Source organism: Vipera berus (assembly GCF_964194415.1).
Source record: "Vipera berus genome assembly, chromosome: Z".
NCBI lineage: Eukaryota > Metazoa > Chordata > Lepidosauria > Squamata > Viperidae > Vipera > Vipera berus.
Genome location: NC_138205.1, coordinates 133,824,662 through 133,836,391, shown reverse-complemented (window position 1 = coordinate 133,836,391; position 11,730 = coordinate 133,824,662). Strand labels below are relative to the sequence as shown.

General features: G+C 51.6%; 1 protein-coding gene across 1 annotated transcript in view; it reads right to left on the bottom strand.

Moving 5' to 3' along the window:
* The window catches only part of LOC308679064 (arf-GAP with GTPase, ANK repeat and PH domain-containing protein 3-like), a gene marked incomplete at its 5' end in the record, with an annotated part of 45,810 nt that overhangs the window by 18,199 nt on the left and 15,881 nt on the right, over positions 1-11,730 (bottom strand). The gene's annotated exons all lie outside the window — the stretch shown is intronic.

The window sequence follows — 11,730 nt, the reverse complement described above, 5'->3', positions numbered from 1 at the left end:
GGTGCCCAAAAGGTGGTGGTGCTTGAGCAGGGGGTTGGCCTAGATGACCTCCAGGGTCCCATCCAGCTCTGCTTTTCTATGACTCTGTAAGGGTCTCCTGCTTGAGCAGTGGGTTGGCCTAGATGACCTCCAGGGTCCCTTCCAGCTGTTGTTCTATGACTGTAAGGTTCTCCTGCATGAGCAGGGGGCCAGACTAGATGACCTCCATGGTCCCTTCTGACTCACTGGAGGTTTTTAAGAAGAGACTGGACAGCCCTTTGTCTGAAATGGTATGGGGTTTCCTGCCTGAGCAGGGGGTTGGACTAGATGACCTCCAAGGGTCCTTCCATCATGATGAGGATCATCATTATTATTACCACCTCTAAGGCCCCTTTCAACTCCGATTTTCTATGAGTCTGTAAGGGTCTCCAGCTTTACCAGGGGGTTAGACTAGATGAACTCCAAAGCCCTTTCCAACTACTACTACTACTATTACTACTACTACTACTACCACCACCACCACCACATCTGAGGCCCCTTCCAGCTCTTTTATTCTATGACTTTGTACGGGTCTCCTGATTGAGCAGGGGTCAGACTAGATGACCTCCAAGGCCCTTTCCAACACTACTACTACTACTACAACCACCACCACCTGAGGCCCCTTCCAGCTCTGTTATTCTATGACTCTGTACGGGTCTCCTGCTTCAGCAGGGGGTCAGAGTAGATGACCTCCAAGGCCTTTCAACACTACTACTACTACTACCACCACCACCACCACCACCACCACCACCTCTGAGGCCCCTTCCAGCTCTGTTATTCTATGACTGTACGGGCCTCCTGCTTGAGCAGGGGGTCAGACTAGATGACCTCCAAGGCCCTTTCAACACTACTACTACTACTACCACCACCACCACCTCTGAGGCCCCTTCCAGCTCTGTTATTCTATGACTCTGTACGGGTCTCCTGCTTGAGCAGGGGGTTAGACTAGATGACCTCCAAGGCCCTTTCCAACACTACTACTACTACAACCACCACCACCACCTCTGAGGCCCCTTCCAGCTCTGTTATTCTATGACTCTGTATGGGTCTCCTGCTTGAACAGGGGGTCAGACTAGATTTATTTATTATTATTTATTAATTTAATTTCTATACCGCCCTTCACTCAGGGCGGTGTACACGGCAATAAAATGCAATAAAAATACAATATACAAAAGATAATATGAGAATTAAATAGAATAGCCCAATTGCAGTAAAAAGTTAATGAAAATTACAATTAAAATACCCCAAACCCATCAGACCAGGCCGGCTTGTTCAAATAGGTGAGTTTTCAGGTCACGGCAGAAAGAGCAAAGGTCAGGAGCCATCCGGACCTCAGATGACCTCCAAGGCCCTTTCCAACACTACTACTACTACTACTACTACCACCACCGCCGCCACCACCTCTGAGGCCCCTTCCAGCTCTGTTATTCTATGACTCTGTACGGGTCTCCTGCTTGAGCAGGGGGTCAGACTAAATGACCTCCAAGGCCCTTTCAACACTACTGCTACTACTACTACCACCACCACCACCTCTGAGGCCCCTTCCAGCTCTTTTATTCTATGACTTTGTACGGGTCTCCTGATTGAGCAGGGGGTTAGACTAGATGACCTCCAAGGCCCTTTCCAACACTACTACTAGTACTACTACTAGTAGTAGCACTACTACTACCACCACCACCACCTCTGAGGCCCCTTCCAGCTCTGTTATTCTATGACTCTATACAGGTCTCCTGCTTCAGTAGGGGGTCAGAGTAGATGACCTCCAAGGTCCTTTCAACACTACTACTACTACCACCACCACCACCTCTGAGGCCCCTTCCAGCTCTGTTAATTCTTTGACTCTGTACAGGTCTCCTGCTTGAGCAGGGGGTCAGACTAAATGACCTCCAAGGCCCTTTCTAACACTACTACTACTACTACTACCACCACCACCACCTCTGAGGCCCCTTCCAGCTCTTTTATTCGATGACTTTGTACGTGTCTCCTGATTCAGCAGGAGGTTAGACTAGATGACCTCCAAGGCCCTTTCCAACACTACTACTAGTACTACTACTACTACTACCACCACCACCACCTCTGAGGCCCCTTCCAGCTCTGTTATTCTATGAATCTGTACGGGTCTCCTGCTTCAGCAGGGGGTCAGACTAGATGACCTCCAAGGCCCTTTCCAACACTACTACTACTACCACCACCACCACCTCTGAGGCCCCTTCCAGCTCTTTTATTCTATGACTTTGTACGGGTCTCCTGATTGAGCAGGGGGTCAGACTAGATGACCTCCAAGGCCCTTTCCAACACTACTACTACTACTACAACCGCCACCACCTGAGGCCCCTTCCAGCTCTGTTATTCTATGACTCTGTACGGGTCTCCTGCTTCAGCAGGGGGTCAGAGTAGATGACCTCCAAGGCCCTTTCAACACTACTACTACTACTACCACCACCACCACCACCACCACCTCTGAGGCCCCTTCCAGCTCTGTTATTCTATGACTGTACGGGCCTCCTGCTTGAGCAGGTGGTCAGACTAGATGACCTCCAAGGCCCTTTCAACACTACTACTACTACTACCACCACCACCACCTCTGAGGCACCTTCCAGCTCTGTTATTCTATGACTCTGTACGGGCCTCCTGCTTGAGCAAGGGGTCAGACTAGATGACCTCCAAGGCCCTTTCAACACTACTACTACTACCACCACCACCTCTGAGGCCCCTTCCAGCTCTTTTATTCTATGACTTTGTACGGGTCTCCTGATTGAGCAGGGGGTCAGACTAGATGACCTCCAAGGCCCTTTCCAACACTACTACTAGTACTACTAGTAGTACTTGTACTACTACCACCACCACCACCTCTGAGGCCCCTTCCAGCTCTGTTATTCTCTGACTCTGTACGGGTCTCCTGCTTCAGCAGGGGGTCAGAGTAGATGACCTCCAAGGCCCTTTCCAACACTACTACTACTACTACTACCACCACCACCACCTCTGAGGCCCCTTCCAGCTCTTTTATTCTATGACTTTGTACGGGTCTCCTGATTGAGCAGGGGGTCAGACTAGATGACCTCCAAGGCCCTTTCCAACACTACTACTACTACTACAACCACCACCACCTGAGGCCCCTTCCAGCTCTGTTATTCTATGACTCTGTACGGGTCTCCTGCTTCAGCAGGGGGTCAGAGTAGATGACCTCCAAGGCCCTTTCCAACACTACTACTACTACCACCACCACCACCACCACCTCTGAGGCCCCTTCCAGCTCTTTTATTCTATGACTTTGTACGGGTCTCCTGATTGAGCAGGGGGTCAGACTAGATGACCTCCAAGGCCCTTTCCAACACTACTACTACTACTACTACCACCACCACCTCTGAGGCCCCTTCCAGCTCTGTTAATTCTATGACTCTGTACAGGTCTCCTGCTTGAGCAGGGGGTCAGACTAAATGACCTCCAAGGCCCTTTCCAACACTACTACTACTACTACCACCACCACCTCCACCACCACCTCTGAGGCCCCTTCCAGCTCTGTTATTCTATGACTCTGTACGGGCCTCCTGCTTGAGCAAGGGGTCAGACTAGATGACCTCCAAGGCCCTTTCAACACTACTACTACCACCACCACCACCTCTGAGGCCCCTTCCAGCTCTTTTATTCTATGACTTTGTACGGGTCTCCTGATTGAGCAGGGGGTCAGACTAGATGACCTCCAAGGCCCTTTCCAACACTACTACTAGTACTACTAGTAGTAGTTGTACTACTACCACCACCACCACCTCTGAGGCCCCTTCCAGCTCTGTTATTCTATGACTCTGTACGGGTCTCCTGCTTCAGCAGGGGGTCAGATTAGATGACCTCCAAGGCCCTTTCCAACACTACTACTACTACTACTACTACTACCACCACCACCACCACCACCTCTGAGGCCCCTTCCAGCTCTTATATTCTATGACTTTGTACGGGTCTCCTGATTGAGCAGGGGGTCAGACTAGATGACCTCCAAGGCCCTTTCCAACACTACTACTACTACTACAACCACCACCACCTGAGGCCCCTTCCAGCTCTGTTATTCTATGACTCTGTACGGGTCTCCTGCTTCAGCAGGGGGTCAGAGTAGATGACCTCCAAGGCCCTTTCCAACACTACTACTACTACCACCACCACCACCACCACCACCTCTGAGGCCCCTTCCAGCTCTGTTATTCTATGACTCTGTACGGGTCTCCTGCTTCAGCAAGGGGTCAGAGTAGATGACCTCCAAGGCCCTTTCCAACACTACTACTACTACCACCACCACCACCACCACCTCTGAGGCCCCTTCCAGCTCTTTTATTCTATGACTTTGTACGGGTCTCCTGATTGAGCAGGGGGTCAGACTAGATGACCTCCAAGGCCCTTTCCAACACTACTACTACAACCACCACCACCTCTGAGGCCCCTTCCAGCTCTGTTATTCTATGACTCTCTAGGGGTCTTCTGCTTGAGCAGGGGTCTTCTGCTTGAGCAGGGGGTTAGACTAGATGACCTCCAAGGCCCTTTCCAACACTACTACTAGTACTACTAGTAGTAGTACTACTACTACTACCACCACCACCACCTCTGAGGCCCCTTCCAGCTCTGTTATTCTATGACTCTGTACGGGTCTCCTGATTGAGCAGGGGGTCAGAGTAGATGACCTCCAAGGCCCTTTCCAACACTACTACTACTACTACCACCACCACCACCACCTCTGAGGCCCCTTCCAGCTCTGTTATTTGTATGACTCTGTACGGGTCTCCTGCTTGAGCAGGGGGTCAGACTAGAAGACCTCCTGGGGTGCCACCCAGCTCTATTGTGACTGAATTCTTGCACAGGAGCCCCAGAGAGCCAGCAGACGGCTCCCTCCTTCCCCTTCCGAAGCCCCCTCCCCAAAGAAGCCCCCTCCCCAAACCAGGAAAAAGCCATCCCACCCAAGGGGCTTTTATGCCCCCCCAATTGAAAGACCAGCCTGCAGAGCAGCCTTGCGACCACCGGAGGGCAGCAGAGACCAGCAACGGAGGCGCCTGACTTGCTGTTTGCCAGCAGGAACTTTTTTTTTAAAAAAAAACCCAACCAGTTTAATCCAGTAGTATTTTTAACAATGGTTTGATCCCAGCCTCTTTTAACCCGTTTTTAACATTTCACTTCGTTTTTCACACGTTTGATAACCTGCCAGCCACCCAGAGTCACTTTGCGGGCCTAAAAATTGGATATATAGGAAAGCCGGGGGGGGGGGGGGGGGAAACGACGGGGCAGAAGCGCCCCTTGTGGTTGAAAAGAGAAGAGCTTCTGTTCTGCCCCCCCTTCCCCCCCCCCACAGAGTTCTTCCACTGCCCTGGATGTGAGGAAGTGGGGGGGGGGGTTGTGTGGAGCAACTAAGAGGATTAAGAACGGTTGCAGTGTGAATGCTCCAACAACTGGAAGTTTTTAAGAAGAGACTGGACAGCCATTTGTCTGAAATGGTATAGGGTTTCCTGCCTGAGCAGGGGGTTGGACTAGATGACCTCCAAGGTCCCTTCCAACTTTATTATTGTCATCATAATCCTGCATATATCGGCAGGATTTGTGTTTAGCCAGTCTAGAGAAAAGGATGGGGGGGGCGAAGTAGACAGGACAGCAGTATTCCAGGATTTGGGGGGGCTGCCCCAAAGAAGAGGGGTGTGTGTGTCAACTTATTTCCCAAAGCACCGAAGGCAGGAGAAGAAACAACGGATGGAAACTCATCAAGGAGAGAAGCAACCTGGAATGCAGGAGAAAACCTCCTCATAGTGAGGACAATTAACCAGCGGAACTACCTGCCACCAGAAGTTGCGGGCGCCCCATCCCTGGAAGTTTTTTAAAAAGAGACTGGGCAGCTATTTGCTTGGAATGGCACAAGGTCTCCTGCTTGAGCAGAGGGTTGGGCTAGGTGACCTCCGAGGTCCCTTCCAACTCTGCGATTCTGTCATTCTGCAAGGGTCTCCTGCTTGAGCAGGGGGTTGGACTAGATGACCTCCGAGGTCCCTTCCAGCTCTGTTATTCCAAGATGCTGTAAGGGTCTCCTGCTCGGGCAGGGGGCTGGATTAGAGGACCTCTAAGGTCCCTTCCCACTCTGTGATTCTGTAGTTCTGCAAGGGTCTCCTGGTTTGAGCAGCGGGGTTCGGCTAGATGACCTCTGAGGTCCCTTCCAACTATTTTTATTATTATTATTATTATTATTATTATTATTATTATTATTATTATTATTATTATTATTATTATGGCTTTTTTTCTCATAGAACGCTCAGAACGGAGTTCCGGCACCTTTTTTGGATGGAACCTTGTAGGGTAGGCAAGGCGGATTGTATGACATGTGTGAGTTCTGGCACCTTTTTCTTTTACAAAAAAGCACTGATTATTATTATGTTTACTACTACTACTACTACTACTACTACTACTACTACCTCCGAGTTCCCTTCCAACTCTGTTATCCTCCAATTCTGCAAGGGTCTCCTGGTTTGAGCAGGGGGTTGGGCTAGATGACCTCCGAGGTCCCTTCCAACTATTATTATTATTATTATTATTATTATTATTATTATTATTATTATTATTATTATTATTATTATTTATTTCAGGGCTTTTTTTCTCATAGAACGCTCAGAACGGAGTTCCGGCACCTTTTTTGGATGGAACCTTGTAGGGTAGGCAAGGCGGATTGTATGACATGTGTGAGTTCTGGCACCTTTTTCTTTTACAAAAAAGCACTGATTATTATTATGTTTACTACTACTACTACTACTACTACTACTACCTCCGAGTTCCCTTCCAACTCTGTTATCCTCCAATTCTGCAAGGGTCTCCTGGTTTGAGCAGGGGGTTGGGCTAGATGACCTCCGAGGTCCCTTCCAACTATTATTATTATTATTATTATTATTATTATTATTATTATTATTATTATTATTATTATTATTATTATTATTATTATTATTATTATTATTATTATTATATTTACTACTACTACTACTACTACTACTACCTCCGAGATCCCTTCCAGCTCTGTTATTGCAAGATTCTGTAAGGGTCTCCTGCTCGGGCAGGGGGTTGGGCTAGATGACCTCCGATTTTCCTTCCAGATCTGCGATTCTGTAATTCTGTAAGGGTCTCCTACTAGAGCAGGGGGTTGGGCTAGGTGACCTCGCAGGTCCCTTCTAGGTCTATTCTGATTGAGTGATGGTAGCCTGGAGAACAGGGATCCAGGCCGCCCCTCTCTGACCCATGGGAAGACTAGCTCTAGCTCCCACAGATCTGGATTTCGTCGGGGTGGCCTCCAGTAATCGCGGTCGGGAGGGAACCATGGGGCCACGGAGGCCCTGCCCCACAGCAGGCTTTTTCCCGTTCTCAGGCTGTGCCGAGTCTCTCTAAGGGCCTCAGTCCTGCGATCGCCACGGCCGGAACTCTGATATCAAACTCTTACTGTATTCTTTGCCACTCTTTCCGTCATCCCTTAAAACAGGATCCCCAAAGAGCCGAGAATCAGTGTCCGCCACGCGTGATGGGACAGTCGAGCCGAAATTCAGTTCATCTTTCGAGAGCAAATGGGGGGTGGGGGGGTGAAATCTTGTACTCAAACTTCCTCAAACCACGCCCCCCCAATAAGTTACCCAGACCCGATCCACATATCAAAGGATAAGGTCTACACACCCAAATAGGTCCCTTCCAACTCTGTGATTCTGTAGTTCTGCAAGGGTCTCCTGGTTTGAGCAGCAGGGTTCGGCTAGATGACCTCCGAGGTCCCTTCCAACTATAATTATTATTATTATTATTATTATTATTATTATTATTATTATTATTATTATATTTACTACTACTACTAGTACTACTACTACCTCTGAGGTCCCTTCCAACTCTGTTATCCTCCAATTCTGCAAGGGTCTCCTGGTTTGAGCAGGGGGTTGGGCTTGATGACCTCCGAGATCCCTTCCAACTATTATTATTATTATTATTAAATTATTAATAATTACTACTACTACTACTACTACCACTACCACCACCTCCGAGGTCCCTTCCAACTCTGTTATCCTGCAATTCTGTATGGGTCTCCTGCTTGAGCAGGGGGTTGGGCTAGATGACCCCCCAAGGTCCCTTCCAGCTCTGTTATTCTGTGACTCAGGAAGGATCTCCTGCTTGAGCAGGGGGTTGGGCTAGATGACCCCCCGAGGTCCCTTCCAACTCGGCGATTCTCTCAATTCATTTTTTTTTAACATTTGTATTATTGTCTTTTATTGTGGTTAGCCGCCCTGAGTCCTTCGGGAGATAGGGCGGCATATAAGTCCCCAAAATAAATAAATAAATCAATAAATTCTGTAAGGGTCCCGATCCGCGTATCAAAGGATAAGGTCTGCAAGCCCAAATAGGGTTAATTAAACTCGGGTCTTCCGGCGGAACTGCTCGCTCACAAACACACACAGACAGACACACAGCCAGGCGCCCCCCGAGCGTCACCCTAGAATCGGCACGTAGACCCATCCACGCCCAGGACTAGCTCCCCTTATGAAAACCGTACCCCGTTTCTCTGCGGCTGCCCCTAAAAGCCAAAACTCTTTGCTTTTCGGCCTAAACGTTTCTTGCTCTGGATCTTATATATATCCTCACACAATCCCGGCTCAAATTGGACACCCTCCCCCCCCCGAATTATTCTGACACCGCGGTGGGACGAGTGTAGCCCAGGAACATGGGCCCAACGCCCCCGGGACCCACCTCGGGGAGGAGATAGGCCCTGGGGTGCAAGATGGTGGGTCCGCTCCCAATGGATCCGGGGGGGGGGAGAGGGCCAGAAGAGGGGGGTTACGTTCAGAGGGGGCACTGTGGGGTCATCCAAACGAGCTAGAAAGCTTGTCGGGAACAGGGGAGGCCTCCCCTTCAAAGCCGGGCACCGATCGTGTGTGTGTGTGTGTGTGTGTGTGTCTTCCTAAGTGGGGGGGGGGTCAGGAGCCCCACACAGAAAGGGCCCTGCAGCGTCCACTCGTGCATCCCTGCGACGCCGAAATTCACACTCGGCGTCGCTGGAACCATCTTCTTGCCCAACTCCCGGCGGAGTGGTGTGTGGAGAAGCGGGGGGGGGGGGGGAGGGGAAGCTGCACAATTTTGTTTCCTGCTTTTGGGGGGGACAGCAGCCCTTTGGGGGGCCCTCCTTCACAAACGCGGCTGGCAGCCCCCTCGGAAGAGGGCAGGGACTACAAGGCCCATGTTGCTGCTCCAAGGGGCGAGCCCGGCTCTGCAAACAAGGGGACCACCTTAAGGAGTGATAAGAGACCCCCCCTCCCACAAAGAGGGGCTTGTCTGTCTCCAGGCCAGACTGTCGCAGGGGAGACCCCCAATAGGTCTGCCATCTCTCCCAACCCCACAGCCCCCCCTTCTCAGTCCAGCTGTGCCAGATGTTTCTCTCTCTCCCCCCCCCCCCATTTTGGCAGCTGGGGCAGCTCAGCTGAAAATATGGAGACTTTGTGGGGGGGGGAACTGCAGAGTTTTCCGACTGGGCCCTTTGGTGACTTCAGGACTTCAACTCCCAGAATTCCTCAGCCAGGAAACCTCAAGACAGGGATCTTCCAACTGGGCCCTCTGGTGATTTCAGGACTTCAACTCCCAGAATTCCTCAGCCGGGAGGCTTCAGGACAGGGGTCTTCCCACTGGGCTCTCTGGTGACTGGGGGACCTCAACTCCCAGAATTCCTCAGCCATGATGCTTTAAGACAGGGGTCTTCCAACTGGGCCCTTTGGTGACTGGGGAACTTCAACTCCCAGAATTCCTCAGCCATGAGGGGAAAAAAAAACATGCAGGATTTGGGCCTGGCCTATTCTAGAGAAGAGAAGGACCAGGGGGGGGGAGGGGGGCATGATTGACAGCAGTCTTTCAATATTGGGGGGGCTGCCCCAAAGAGGAGGGGGGTCAACCTCATTTCCAAAGCACCAGAAGGCAGGAGAAGAAGAAGGAAAAAAAAATGGATGGAAACTAATGAAGGAAGAGAAGCAACCTGGAATTCAGGAGAAAGAAACTGCCTAACACGGAGGACAATTTTAACCAGTGGAACTGCTTGCCACCGGAGGTTGTGGGGGCTCCATCGCTGGAGGTTTCGAAGAAGAAACTGGACAGCCACTTCTATGAAATGCTTGAGCAGGGGGTTGGACTAGATGACCTCCAGGGTCCCTTCCGATTCTGCCCTCCTATGATTCTGTCAGGCTCTCCTGCTGGAGCAGGGGGTGGGACTAGATGACCTCCAGGGTCCCTTCCGATTCTGTCCTCCTATGGTTCTGTCAGCCTCTCCTGCTCGAGCAGGGGGTCGGACTAGATGACCTCCAGGGTCCCTTCCAATTCTGTCCTCCTATGGTTCTGCGAAAGCCTCCTGCTGGAGCAGGGGGTCGGACTAGATGACCTCCAGGGTCCCTTCCGATTCTGCCCTCCTATGGTTCTGTCAGGGTCTCCTGCTGGAGCAGGGGGTGGGACTAGATGACCTCCAGGGTCCCTTCCGATTCTGTCCTCCTATGGTTCTGTCAGCGTCTCCTGCTGGAGCAGGGGGTCGGACTAGATGACCTCCAGGTCCCTTCCAATTCTGTCCTCCTATGGTTCTGCGAAAGCCTCCTGCTGGAGCAGGGGGTCGGACTAGATGACCTCCAGGGTCCCTTCCAATTCTGTCCTCCTATGGTTCTGTCAGCGTCTCCTGCTGGAGCAGGGGGTCGGACTAGATGACCTCCAGGGTCCCTTCCAATTCTGTCCTCCTATGGTTCTGCGAAAGCCTCCTGCTGGAGCAGGGGGTCAGACTAGATGACCTCCAGGGTCCCTTCCGATTCTGTCCTCCTATGGTTCTGTCAGCGTCTCCTGCTGGAGCAGGGGGTCGGACTAGATGACCTCCAGGGTCCCTTCCGATTCTGTCCTCCTATGGTTCTGTCAGCCTCTCCTGCTCGAGCAGGGGGTCGGACTAGATGACCTCCAGGGTCCCTTCCAATTCTGTCCTCCTATGGTTCTGCGAAAGCCTCCTGCTGGAGCAGGGGGTCGGACTAGATGACCTCCAGGGTCCCTTCCGATTCTGCCCTCCTATGGTTCTGTCAGGGTCTCCTGCTGGAGCAGGGGGTGGGACTAGATGACCTCCAGGGTCCCTTCCGATTCTGTCCTCCTATGGTTCTGTCAGCGTCTCCTGCTGGAGCAGGGGGTCGGACTAGATGACCTCCAGGTCCCTTCCAATTCTGTCCTCCTATGGTTCTGCGAAAGCCTCCTGCTGGAGCAGGGGGTCGGACTAGATGACCTCCAGGGTCCCTTCCAATTCTGTCCTCCTATGGTTCTGTCAGCGTCTCCTGCTGGAGCAGGGGGTCGGACTAGATGACCTCCAGGGTCCCTTCCAATTCTGTCCTCCTATGGTTCTGCGAAAGCCTCCTGCTGGAGCAGGGGGTCAGACTAGATGACCTCCAGGGTCCCTTCCGATTCTGTCCTCCTATGGTTCTGTCAGCGTCTCCTGCTGGAGCAGGGGGTCGGACTAGATGACCTCCAGGGTCCCTTCCAATTCTGTCCTCCTATGGTTCTGCGAAAGCCTCCTGCTGGAGCAGGGGGTCGGACTAGATGACCTCCAGGGTCCCTTCCGATTCTGTCCTCCTATGGTTCTGTCAGCGTCTCCTGCTGGAGCAGGGGGTCGGACTAGATGACCTCCAGGGTCCCTTCCGATTCTGTCCTCCTATGGTTCTGTCAGCGTCTCCTGCT